Source organism: Perna viridis, chromosome 1 (assembly GCF_037379345.1).
Source record: "Perna viridis isolate PV_CMFRI_1.1 ecotype Kerala chromosome 1, ASM3737934v1, whole genome shotgun sequence".
In the NCBI taxonomy this organism is placed as follows: Eukaryota; Metazoa; Mollusca; class Bivalvia; order Mytilida; family Mytilidae; genus Perna; species Perna viridis.
In genome coordinates, this window is record NC_142445.1 from 19,366,379 (window position 1) to 19,381,315 (window position 14,937).

The 14,937-nt window shown below is 32.1% G+C and overlaps 1 long non-coding RNA gene across 1 annotated transcript; it reads left to right on the forward strand.

Annotated features, from left to right (window-relative positions):
• Positions 1-4,446: 4,446 nt before the first annotated feature.
• Positions 4,447-6,195, forward strand: LOC148627638 (uncharacterized). The gene is made up of 3 exons (XR_015919320.1): positions 4,447-4,612; positions 5,045-5,112; positions 5,493-6,195. It is a non-coding gene; the product is annotated as an uncharacterized LOC148627638 (long non-coding RNA).
• The last annotated feature ends 8,742 nt before the right edge of the window (positions 6,196-14,937 follow it).

The window sequence follows — 14,937 nt, forward strand, 5'->3', positions numbered from 1 at the left end:
TTCCTCTTTCGTCTACCCCGGACTTGACTTTTTATGAGCAACTCGGTGAATGTTTCTAGAAAAGCAGAGAACACTTACGCTATCTGTGCACCTGGTCCATTCCAGTTTTTAGTGGAGTCCGCTTTTGTTACTTTGTGTGTATGATTTTAGTTATTTCATATTCTTTGTTGTGTGTGTCTGTTTTCCATGTCCGGTTTTTGTCCCTGGATTACATTCCTTTGATTACCGCTTTGGTATCACTTTGGTTCCCTTGATTACTCTTATCCAAAACGATATTACCGAATATATAAAGTGTCACATAACTTAGTACACTACCTCAATATTCTAAGTGACAAAGATATTATAAAACTATCATGATTCAGAACAATGAACCTTAAGCTACAAGTAGAGAATGACCGATGGCAATATATTAAAAATGAACAAAGAAAGTCTTTATTTTGAAGAGAAATTGTTGGTGAAGAATACCACCACATAGTAGAAAATAGAAGTCTACGACAGGACAGAAAACTTTTATTGATAGAAAACACGTATCTATTCGTAAAGTTTTAAATTTTAATATTGAACCAGAAACAAAAATCAAAATTACAAATTTATAAGAATCATAAATGACAAAATGGACCCATTTTGGCCGCTGTTAATATTAAATGTTCCCCTTATCATGCTCCCTCAGCAAATTGTATAATGTATTGATTTATTTTTGTTCGGTAATTTGTTTTTCTGCATACATTTTGTGCATCTTTGGTTATATCAGAATAAAGATATACACACAAATCTGAAACTAATTTTATATCTAATTTTCTGCAATCAGTGTACAATCCATAAGACAATTATTACCAACAATTGTGTTAAGTTTGACGTTTATTGTAGAAAGGGTTCTCAAATTACAGTACAACATGTGAAAAAATTCCTATAAAAATATGAAAAAAAGTACTCCAAAAAGAAATATAGGAGTTTTACCAAAACTGAACTCATCATTGTTAAATTGCAATAAACAATACTTTTACACATACAAATTATCAATTATTCACTCAAAAACTCAATAACCTATTTATAGAATTCGTTTCTTTTATTTACAGTTCCTTACCGATCCTGAAATAACATTTTATACTTATTATTTTATTTTATACTGATTATTTTATTGACTTGGAATTATTTTAAGTTATATAAACCACATTTATGGTAACAAATATTTTTTTGCGACTCGATTATTGACATGAACATTACGGATAAACCTTCAAGTCGAACTGTTTCACTTAATAAAATAACCATGAAATGTATAAAACATTTAAAAAAGCATTTGCTGTGCAACGAAAGTGTAAAAGGTGGAAAACAAATACAGTGACCATTTTACACAGATTTCAGAAATCAGAGCGTTCATATGTACAGCGGTTTTATGATATGCACACATTTTTGAATTAAAATAATAAGCCTTATAAGACAGTGAAGATCTCCATTCACAAAAACAAATTATGCATCTCATAAAACCTTATAAACAGTTTTACATATAGTTTTGGATGTTATATAAATGATTTTCAGTTCAATCTGAAAGAAAGCATGTAACTTTGTTATATATTATGTTAAACAAAAACTTGCCGTCCTCTTTTCAAACAATGAAAAAGATTGTAGAAACAAGTTGTGTGAATTTTCATGTCGTTTGATTGGTCAAAAAGATTGAATTAAAATATCAATATTTTACAACAAAATATTCGTTTCTGTAACAAAACAAATAAAATTTTTGAAAAAATATTTGTATCAAAACATCTAAAATGAGTTTCCTTAGCGATTTTGGCTGTTGGGGGTATGGTTAGTGAATATGTGTAATCATTTTGACGAACAAATGTTTAATTCCCGTTATACTTATGAAACAATCTAGAAAATAACATAATGATAGCATTTATCTCAAGAATATTTAAAAGCAAAACAAATTCCTGGTTTTGCTGTTGTAATTTTGTTTTTATATTTCATTTAATGATATTATTCAATCCGTTTGGATGTTTCGGTATTTTCTTCTTTTTTTTTTTTTTGGGGGGGGGGTGATATTTGGCATTCGATACATCTATTTCTTCGCGCATTTTCCTCTATCACCTTGCAAAATAGTGCAGAGGTATGATATTATATTTTGATTTTCAAATAGTGATTGAAGGGGTATACATTTCTTCATTTCTTCAAAAATTGTAATTAAAAAAATTTTGACATAAAAAAATGTATAGTAAAATTACAAACATTTATTTTTCTTTTTTAAATTTCTTTCGATTTGTGGGAAAATGTTATGTAGAAATGTAATGATGTAATGGGAAGTTCATATTTTTTTAATCTAATATTAAAAAAAAGAAACCAAGGTGACTTTTAAAGAATATTCTAATTTCATGGGAAAATTAATCAGTATATTATATATATAAGCCTATATTAAGGCTCAAACATCTCTGAGTGACTAGTATTTTTTTTAAATTAAAACATTACTAAGTATGTTAATTTAAAGTTATTTTTTTGGGGAAAAGGAAAATATACAGGCAAGCATATTATTTATGAACCACTATAAGTACCATAATATCAGCAAATCGCTAATACCACTTTTTACACAACATGAACTGAGCAAGTATGCACTTAACTAGCAGAGAACAAATTCTTTATGTCTGTGTCAGCTTTTGGAGTTTAGTGCTTAAACCCATTTCATTAGTAAAAGAGATGCAAGAACTGCAGTCGCCGTAGATATAAAGTTCGGCATCAGATGATACCCTTCGTTGCATCTATCAGAGCTGCAGTAATAATCACCAAACTCTGTCCCTGTAGAACAACCCCGTCTTATCTCTGGATAAAAGAAAAAAAAAGTAATATTTTCTGTGCAATATACACTTTTTTCATTTCTTATTTCCAGAAAAAGTTTTTTGAGCAGAGTTGTACATTTTCAAAATTGAAATCTAAAACTTTCTACATATTCTGCCTGATCTTCTAATATACCTTCTAGTCGTGACGATTTACTTAGTGATAGTGCGTGTTCTTTTGTGTAGTTTTGACCAATACGAAGAAGTACATATATCTATAAATCCATGAATACTTAATTTATTATTTTTTTTACAGAATGTTCACAGTGATTTAAAAACAAATAAACACCTTTCACATTTCAGTTTTAATAACAATCTGCCTAAACAACCTAAAACAGTGGATTATGTTTTGGCAGTTTTATTTTATTTATCTACCTATGATCAACTGACCTTTCATCATACATATGAAGCATCGCTTCTCTTCATATTTTGATCATTGTCTCAAAACGTCAACGATCGCTATTAAAATATGTTTCTTACCGGTAATGTCCCCGTGCAGGTCCGGGTGTTAAAAGAATAGGCCTGCAGCAGCGCTAAGCTTGTCGTAAAAGGCGACTAAATAGTGTTCAGAACCCTAGCCGGGGGCTCGGGCGCTCTGCCCACAAAGCAACTGGGATGTGTGCCCCAGGTGGTGGAATTTGAAGCAATCGTCATTGCATTGAACAGTGGGTAAAGTGATACTAGCGACGGCTGCGTATATTGACTCCACACAGCTTGCGCTTGTTAAGCTACTGCATTTATAACATTTTATACCTGCAATATAAGTATTATAAGAATTTTCTTACTTTGTTATAATTTAACTTGATTTTGTATTAGGTTATTTTCCATAAACTAACATAGTACTATGACGTCATTAACGTCATAAACTAACATAGTACTGTGACGTCATTAACGTCAATGGGTCCGCATTCTGCAATTCAAATAGTTCCAAACAAAATAAAGCTTTGATGAAGGGACAAATCTTAACTTTCACATTCATTAATTAGAAATCAAATTATTGTTTTTAATTGTTGACCAAGTTATGCTAGTATATCCAACTTTGGGACAATTTATGCTGTTTATAAATCGCTTCGCGGTTCATAAAGCGTAAATAAACACAAATTTGGTTATTTAAGAAATCTTTATCATGCAAATGAATGATAAATGCAATTGAAGTTTTTTTTTATATCTGTGTGTATACATTTAAGCTGTTAGTCTTTGGAATATTATTACTTATAGAGTAAGTGCCATCGTATAGATTTTGCAATGAATTCATTACAATTATCGACTGGCCCGAAACGAAACAAAGATGTTTAACTTTTAATGGTTTAGTGTTCTGAAGAACAATAGTAATATACTGGCATTTTCCTATAATCACGCGATTCGTCTTAAAGTGTATTATTCCTATATCCAGAAGAGCATATTTCAAAAACAAAATGTGATACGTTTGAGAATAGTACAAATGTGGTATTTTATTATTTTGTGTTTGTGAACAGTATATTGATGTAAGCAGCCATATATCCCTATATATGATTTATTTGCGTAATTTGTATATGAATAAAAGTTAGTTTTATTAGTTTCAGTGCTTGTACTTGTAATTTTGTATGTTACTCTTTCACAGTACATTCGTAGTCTGCTATGTTCTCTTTACTCAGATATTCCTACTCCGTTCTTGTTTCTTATTGGCCAGTTCACTTTTTGGTGGGAATTTCTTATCTGGGCAGTTGACTCTGGATTTTGATTGTATGAAGAAGCCATTTTGGTCTTGTTGGAATTTTATACCTTTATGGTACATTTCTGTTCATTTTCAGGTTTGTTTCTTATTAACAATTTAGTATTTATAACATTCAATCCTTTCTCAGAGTAAGTAATCTTTGTGGAGAAAGTTGGTGATTGAGTTTGAATGCTTTGTATGATTGATTCGAGAGTTACATAAAATCTTATATAAACTTGAGATTTAAATAATTGTCACTAAATAACTTTATTATAACAGTTAGATTTACACAAATATGATTTAAAACATCTTAACAATTTAAATGCATAATTCCATAGGCATCTAGCATGATTTTGGTAGAATATATGAGTGAGTGATACGTCATTTACATCTTAATAAACTTAATACTGCTTTACTTTGTTAAAAATGTAAATATAAAGGAGATAACTACTTTCACTATATTTATACAGAGTAATGCATCTAATCTAAATGACCTGAATATTTATGATTATAAATATTGGTACTTCAGGTTTATATAATTTTGATGAACTGGTAATAAGGGTCATAGGAGACACAGCCTTTACACAAACATGTGAGGTATGTTATGTCCATAGTATTTTATGTATATTTGTTGCTTAACGTGTTGTCTGCTTTCCTTGTTACTGCAGAATTATGCCTTTGCCTGTATTCACATGTTTCGATTTTTAGTTATTTGAATAATTCACAGAATAACATTTGTGAGAATTGATTAATATGTGTAATTAACAAATGCATATATTATACATGGTGTTATTTACAGTATCTACACATTTTGAATTAGAGTTTAAAATGGGATATATATGAACTAGAGACTTACCAGAAATTAGTTTTAGAATATGAGGAAAACATTGTTATTTTTTTCCTATTTTGATCATCTTAAATATTTTATAATTCGCGTATTGATCATGTATATTCACAATGATTATTTATTATTACAGGGTATTTTCATTGTTTCCTATGATTCTGATTTATCCTGCAATGAGATTATTTGTTAAACGAATAAAGGTATACGGTTATTTGTTTTTGCTGTATCCGTACATTAGCAGGTTATCGACTTTCTGGCTCTTCCAAGATAATGAATCAGAGGAACACTACATTATAGATCTGCCCATACAACTGCCTCCTCTTCTTCAAAAATCTCAAACAGATATTTCAAATCCCAAAGAAACTAGTGCACAAATTTCACCCCTGAAATCTACTGCCATATACCAAACAGAAACAAGTCAGCTTCCACCTTCCTCGCGAAATTCAAAATTTTAATGTTCTTAAAATCGACTTTACAACATTCAAAATATTTGTAATTATTGTTCATTTTACTTATCTGTCTCTTGGAATTAAATAAATTTTGATACATTGTTTATTTTCTTCAAACAGCTTTGACGGATTATATAGTGTGGATTGAATTTCAATGTTTACCGAGTCATGCGCCATGCGTATTAATTTTTTTTCTACCGCTTTAACGATCGGGGCTCCTCAGGGGATACGCATTTTAAAATTTTATTTTAAAAATGTACACACACACAAAACTATTAATATAACAGGATAGAAACAATATAGGTACATTGTATATGTATATGATGCTTAATAAACAATCAGAAAGTACTGCCTGGGATTGTGTTTTATATGGCAACCAAAGCACTATTACACAAAAATATATGCAAATGGCATAAATGAATTACATGTGGGATTGATATGAGAGCATGACATCCTAAAACAAATCAAACTGCAAATTTGAAATATATACATTCTATATAGAAGATACATGTATAAGACAATATGGCAATTCAATTATTGCAACGCCAGAAGCATTGATTATCTCCATATTTTATAGAAAACTCAAACGATTACTAAATAAAAAAAGATAAAGACAACCAATATGTTTGACATATTAACGGGCTTGATAGTTCTCTGTTTAAAGGTTGAATATTACTTAAATACAGATACCAAAATCATGTTTGTATAGTTTCTATAGTGCTTTCCATTGTTTTACAATTATCGCCTCAAGTGTTTTCTTTAGGAAACTAAGGAAGTGTTCAGTCGTGATGAGCGTGAATAGACTATAATTTGCCTAAAAAAAGAACAAATGAAATATGTGTCTGACTAATTGCGACTACTCTGATTGTATCGGTTAATTTAATAAATGATCTTAGTGCAAAATAAAACAAAAAAATATTTGCCACAACTACACTACTATCGTATCAAATTTAATATTTCTTCTGCTTCTGTAATAAGGCATGGTATGACAACACTACACTGAAATATTGAAATTGTCCAGGCTCTCCTGAATGGGTGTCAAGACATCCTTATCCTTACAAAGCACCAGAAATCACACCTGGTTTTTGTGGGAGTTTATATTGCTAGTGCTTAAGATTTTGTGCAATGTTTTGTTTTTCTTATATCCAGCTTTTATATGCAATATTATACATCGGTAAACAATACCGGAGCTTTCAAATATGTCAAAACCCCAAAACATGGCATGAACGTGAAAACAGAAAAAAATGGCGATCAACATACACTAGTGTACACAACAGTATAAAAAAATTACATACAAACACTAAAGATAAGGAAAACAAGACATCACACAAAAGCCGCAAGTGACATCAGGTGCTCCGGAAGGGTAAGTGTGTCCTGTTCCGCCAACAAATCAAATCAAATAAGCTTTATTTAAGGCGGCAAGTTCATTACAACAATTCAACATAAGCTCTTGTTGTTTTAACATGTGGTATCTGTAATAAGTCGCTGTATCTGAAATTGTACGAATGATTTTGTTTACATATTAATTCAGATAATACATGTGGAGCCTGATCATATAATATTTTAAACTTTCTAATGCAATTACTCTGATACGTCTTACATGTAAAGTAGGCGTCTTGGCCTTTGCTAAAAGATCATCATAAGAGGAGTTATAATCAAAATAGATGTATTTTTTTCTATTTTCTTTGTAATAGTCAATGATCAAAAGTGCCAAGAAAGAGGGCAAAAATTAAAATGTGACAATATGAATGTGTGAAAAATACTTAATCTACTTAATTTACAATAATACCTTACTCGCTTACTTTTTTGACAGTTTTAAAGTGCCTGATATTTTAGAAAACCTGTTTTTTGACAATTCATTTTCGGAAGGCAACCAAAATTTGTTATGAAAACTGAGATATATAAGATTCTGATCCTCACTGGATTGGGTTCTCTTCCCTGCACCAACTGGTTGTTTTTCAACAAAGCAAAATTTCGCAAGAACTTTAAGAATTAAAATCATGAACGATGTACAGAAAAAGTTACACTTTTTATTTGTTTTTTTTTTACAATAATACCTTACCCGCTCACTTTTTGGGTAGTTTTAAAGTGCCTGGTATTTCAGAAAACCTGTTTTTTTTTACAATTCATTTTCGGAAGGCAACCAAAATTTGTTATGAAAACTGAGATATATTTTTATAATGTTACCATGGTTACAGATTTTCATGACAAAAGAGAAATAATATATATTTACATGGATCTCCACTATGTAAGGTTTTGAAAAATATATACTTTTTACAGGAAAAAAATGCTGGATTTGCTTGTTTCAGTGTCTCAATTTATTTTTATTTCCACAAATTGTCATGAAGTTATCTGCAGTGACCTATCTATAAAGTGGAACCTTATAATCCGCTAATAGTTGAGCAACAATTACGCAGCTACCCGACACGAGTCACAAAGGAGTCTCTTCAAAAACAATTGACACGTTGTATATTTGTAAATTCATTCTGTTTTAAACATTATGTTTGTAGGCCATGAACTTGGATTTTTCTGTATTTGAAATGTCCTATTATTATATTTACACATCAGATGTAGGACCGATCATTTTACTATAAGAATACTGGTCGTTGATCTTTATACTTTTCTAAAATTGTTTTAAATATTTCTTACTGAAATCTTTTTGTTTAACAGTAACGGCTTGTTATCCGAGTGGTTTTTGACCGTCAAACATTAGGAATAAAGAGTGTCCTTGTACTTTATTACTTTAAAAGGCGTGAAAATGTAAGGGATCAAGTAATTAACAAAAACACAGATCTTATAATATATGGTATTCATGTTTATATTTCTAGAAATGGATGAAACTAAAGTACACGCTCTTCAAGATTTATCTCAATACTAATGTAATTCAATCTTTCATATTCATTAAGGTTACTAAATACTAAATAGATATCAAGATAACATGATTTGGCTTTTGGGTATCTTACTGGCAATCATACCACATCTACTTTTAAATAATGCAAAAATAGAAATATGAAACTAAATTCCCATTAGACTTGACCAAACATTTCCTTATAATAGTTTTACATGGCCACAAAATGATACAACACTTTAACCACTGAGAAAGAGCTGAGTAACAGTGTTATGCTGAGGCATGTGTAGTGATATTTGAGAGAAGAGAAAGAATATAAATTATAAACATAACAGAAAGATAAATAACAAACATAGTAATAACAACTGAAACAAACATTTACGTTAAGCACTTGCAAACGAGGAAACCTGTATATTATACTATAATTTCACATCTTGCTTTTATTCGATACCTTTGTATCATAAGGCATTGCATCAGATCACGTGAAGGATATCACATAAATATTAATGTGACTCTCTTTAATTATCAAAACGAAAGTTTTCTATTATCATATATATGTAAATTATTAAAATACAAGTAGAAAATGATTAATTTGCTAATTTAAGTATTTCACAAATTTTATCTTAACGTTGATTCAGACATCACACTCTCAACGGGAACTGTGAGAAAGGAAACCTGTGACAAAACCGTTGTTTAAACTAATACGACCCTTCAGCTACAGAGGGTCCATTGAAGCCTGGACGAACCCAAAGTAATGTCATATCACGTAATTACAAGTACTCAGTTATAACCATTCTAAAAATGGGAGATGATGGACATAATACAAAATGAAGTACTGACATAAGCTAACTCTACTGACTGGGAACAAAAACAGTTCCTTTAAAATCATATCATTTAACCGGAAATTGTAAAGTTTTAGGCATGTTGGAGCTGTTTCATAAGAAAGTAGTGAAATGTATCAGTGTTGTGGCGGAAATTTTGTATATTTACTGCTACCGCTGGCTAGCCTAACTTGAATGCGTAAAGCTTGCCCTACAAGTACTGACCCTCTACACTACAAAGACTGAGCCTCATTTAATACCTTCCCGTGTCAATGCACGTTATTTGGGATAAAGCAAATAAGCCTCAGTCAGAATTAAAGGGATTCTTGGTATACAAAGGGCCCTTAAAGTGCGGAGTGGAGAAACATTTGCGTGTGCCCTAGTTCTCACTAACCATGCCCCAGCTATTGGTCCAATATCTTCACTGACTTGTAGAAGACTGGAAATCAAAGACAATGGAAGATAATTCAGGAAAACATCCGTGTTGTTGGAACTCGATAGCAGAAGCAGTCGTCTAAGGGATAAACACACCTACAGAAAAACAGCGGTCCCTCTGATCATATAGGGTTCAAGCATAAGGCTAACAACCCTAGCATCCTGGGGAAATACCTTACAGAAATATGGACAAGAATACAGATAAAAGAAACCAACTTCAAAAATCTGGCAAACTGGAGATATGAAGCAGTTCAAACGAACGAATATCATTCGACATAGGAATCTTTTATAGTCGGATATGGAACGACGAAAATGTCATACTTTCAGATAACAATGATAAAAACGCAAATCATACAAAAGGAGAAGCCATCATGATGTCACAGAAAGACGCATGATCTCCTATAGGAAAGGAACCAATAAATAAAAGACTTATACAAGCCAAATTCGAAACATCACACAAATGGTTAACACTACCGTTGTCATGTGTTATGCACCGATCAACAAAACAGGAAACCAAGATTCGAGCGGAAATCAAAACAATATGTTCCAAGGAAAAAGAATAGATCGTAAAAATGGACACAGACAACAAAGAACAAGAAATAATCAAAATAAACGGACATAGGAACAAAAAGAAATGAATAGACAACCCCTGACTCCACTAAAAACTGGGAGCATAAACCAATTGCACCTGTAGAATAAGCCTTCTAAGCTTTTTTTAGAAACACCCACGGAGTTGTTAACAGAATGTCACAACTGGAGTAGACGAAAGAGGAAAGAACAATAGGATATAATGAGCAAATCGGTACTTATGGTGGATACGAATTCACCATAATGTTCCACAAGCTAACGATGACGACCATATTTTTTTCCGACGCAGTTGGTATAGTTTCGCTTTTTACCCTTTGACCTTAAAGGCGCTCTTCCATGGAAACGCAAGTCTCTTTCCCGATTGGCCAAATACTGATAACTTAGTGGCGTTCGAAAAAACCTGTATCGAAAATTGAAATTGCGTGCCATGTTGTTATTTCTTGAATGAAATGTAGAAAATTATAAGTAAAAAGAACAAAGTTTACTGCGTCGGATATCTTTTTTTTAAAGATAGTACTTGCTTGAAGTGAAGACTTTTATCTTGAAGCAATATAATCTTGTTCCAGAAGCCTAATTCTAAGAAGTTTATCGCAGTACAAAAATATTACATAGTTTTGGCAAGTTCTGGCTTAATATGTGAGTTGTGTTATGAAAACTGCATGCGCAGGTGCTGAAGAGATGATGCCATAAATAAAAGAAATGACACGTCATCGCGTTTGGCATGTTTGTTCATGAGTTTTCCTTTTCCACCGATCTACTAAAGCAGGGCAAGATATGAGGCTGACTTCGTAGTATCTAAAGTGTCATTTATCACAATTTCGTAGGGGTATTTGCGGTGTATAAAATTCTTGATACTAGGAATGAAAACACGTCATCCACATAGCAGAAATTGGTCGAAGGAGATGTAAGGATCTGGCTAAACAATGTCCCTTCTTTTAGATAAGATCAGCTTTAAAGTCAGCCTCATGTAAAATTATTAAGACGATGATTTGAAATCTTGTTTACAAAGAAAAGAGAATCTCCACCAAGTACTACGTATTGGTATCTAGGTGTTCCATCTTTTTAGAACCCACCTGGCTGATAATTGTGCTGCAAACAACTTTGTCATTGGATCAACGATTTTCCCACACAAAGGACTACGAAAAACCACTTGGACATCGTCTGATCACATCCCTGGTAATCAAATTGATCATATCTGCTTAAATCTATTGTTCAGAAGATTGCAATAGAACGTGAGATAAAAATATTACAGATGCAGTATTAGATCATCAATAAGTGATAGGAAGTCAAAAGCAGAAAAGATTCCGAGAAAATGATGCCAGAAAATACTATAATATAATAAGCTCTTAAGCAGGGAAATCTAGAGACATACTAGCTGGCACCTTTAGAGAAATTTCAAGATCTCGCACTGGAAGAGGGAGTTCAATGAATGCTACGTGGAAAATGATTAAAGATGCATTCATAACATCTTTAGACAGATGAAAGGGGAAGCCGAAGACAAGCAAAATAAATTGGATAAGACAGTCAACAAGTGAACCATCGAAGTGATTAAAAACATTAACACTAATCTACTTAATGATCGAACAAGATTAGACCAGTAGACTTTTGAGCGCCTTGTCACACAAGTTGATGAAACATGCAAGGAGCATGATAGAATTGTACAGTGTCACATGATTACTTTCTTGAAAACGATATACACCTGAAAAAAAAACAATCGTCAGGGTTGTGTTTTGTCACCTTTCTTGTCTCCACTGGCAATCGGCTGAAGCATGAAAGAGAGTACCATGAACAGAAGGAACCAAATCCGGTAGACTCTCATGGATCAACTCGACGATCTGGTACGTCTTTCTCAAAAACACGGCCACAAAATTTGGCTCAAGACTAACAAAGATAAAAACACAGATAATGCGAATCAACCATCCAAGCCTTAATCAATAGATTCCTTTGTAGAATAATTAAAATTCATTAGTAGAAATGCATAAATAATCATGGTCCCTGGATACTTACACATCAGCTTACTTTATTGCAGGTAAAGAAAAGAAAGTTGGCACCAACCTAGGAAATATTTCAAGACAAGCACTTAAGTGGAATCATCAGAGGAAGAAAACAGAGAACGCCCAAGAAACACATGGAAAAGTTCAATTTGATATGGAATGAAAACAACTGGATACAGTTACCATTCCATGTCTCAGCAAGCCCCAATCAGAGTGAAATGGAGGAAGACCGTGAAGATCACTGTCTTCTTCCATTCCATTATACAAGGCATAATTATAGTGAGACACTCAAGGTTAGATTTTAGACCTTTTAAAAATAGCCGATTAATATGCAAATTATCTATTTCTTATGGTTACTTAATAAATACTTTCAGAATATTTTGGCAGGAAACAGCTTGATCGAATAAAAGTGTTTGATTAAAAGACATTTTGAGCATTAATAGAAGAAAATCTCGCATTCTGAAAATTCTGTTTTTATCGTATTGACATCTTGAAAATTAGAATTTAGTGTTAAACATATAACGGGATCCATGTCGTCAGAAAGCTTTGTTTTCAGCTTTATATCTCATACTGTCCTGTTTTTGTAATTGTTTGAATCTAAGATAGCCTTTATACAATATCAGATTTATTACTTTTTACCGATATGTTAAATTAGAGTAGGAAGAAAATAACAGTTAAAAGAATGCATGACTACCAAATATGTAAATTAAGATTATATGACCAAATTTGACCAAATTTATTTTGTTTTGTTTTGATAAATACGTAATTCGAAAACAAACAAGCGAATTCAACGACAAAATTATAGGTTAAAACACCCCATCAGGTGTGTGTGTATTTTTTAGTTAATTCTTAATTGCTCGGCCTTTCGACTTGTAGCAGTATAAAGTTAACATATATCAAAGTTCGAATAAAAAGTGTGATAAACATGTACGCGATTAAGAAAATAGTAATAGCGATGAATTCAAGTTCGAGTACGAGTAACTTGCATAAATAGAACTAAATCTCTAAATCAACTTAAATATAACGGGAATAGAAATGGTGATTTTGAGACAACCCCACCGTGTTACGGTAAAAAAAACGTTATAAATAGTCAGTATTTTGCTACAATTCTGCCGATTTCAAAGAACGTCGGAACGAGTGGTATGCAATATGGCGCTCGGAAGTAAAAAGTTGTGGTATATGGAGTAACGGAATTCAAACCTCTTACGTTGTAGGAGTAGGTTAATATCAGGACTCACCCTAACGGGCTCATATGATATGAACTGCGATAAAGTCACTATCAAAAACAATGATGCCATGTTTTCCCAGCATACATCCCAGTTATTCGTATATAGACTCATGAATATGTTCACAATAAACACTATACCTAGTTTGCATGCATAATGTATTTTATTAATCTATCTTAATACATGTGGAAATCATTTTTACGAACAGGCGAACTTGGGACTAGAAAGGAAAGAACTAAACTTCGGTCATATTAATGAAACGCGAGTTCCACGAAAGAAAAAATAGACAATTTAAAGCAAGCAAGATTTAAAAAAAATAATAATTTTTTATTTTTTAAAAGAAATTGATATCCTCCATTTGGATTGGTTCTTCGTGGTATCATCATATCTTTTTCATTTTTCAAAGGAAGCTGGAAACAAATTTCTACTAAGAGAGTTATAAATTCGCATACTAAATATATGATTTTTTTTTATCTTTACTACTATCTATCAGTACCAGCCCACAGGGCGCTCAGCTATCCAGAATCAGGGACTCGGGCTACCTGTCAGTATGTAAAAAAGAAAAAGACATGAGTACTACTATAAAAATTTACAGATCTATGAACACTGCTCTACTTTGCTTAACGAGACAATGTTTAGTATGGAGTTAGGGCGGGTTGAGGTGTAATTGGTATCTGTGGTGCTCTGCTGTTTTAACCTCTGATTGGTTTTAAGATTTACTACTTAGCAGGCACGAGACCGCAATTAATTTTCAAGTGCATTTCAATATACACATTTGAGCAGCTTCAAAAAATTCCACCGGCGCAAACTGAATAAAACTTCTCTGGCCTAAAGATATGTACAAACAGGATTTCATATATAAATTGTAGAAAATTTTACCATCATTTTCTGAAATTAATACATATAATTCGGAGATGGGGTAAACATGACAAATGAACTGAGTTAAAAGTCCTAAATTTTAACCTTCTTCCACTGAACCAAATCACAACTTTTAGTCAGAATTGATTAATGAAAAAAAAATCCCATGTAATTTTAACCTATTTTCTACCAATTAGAGGCAAAACTTTAGCAAATAAGTTTCCAGTAAAAATATGAAAAAATGTGGAAGGTACCTACTACCAAAGTTGGAACTATATACGAAAACCAAGGGGACTTAATTGTGTTCTCGTACCAGCAAAACAAATTATGAACGCGGATCGGAGTTTCCTTCTATGTCG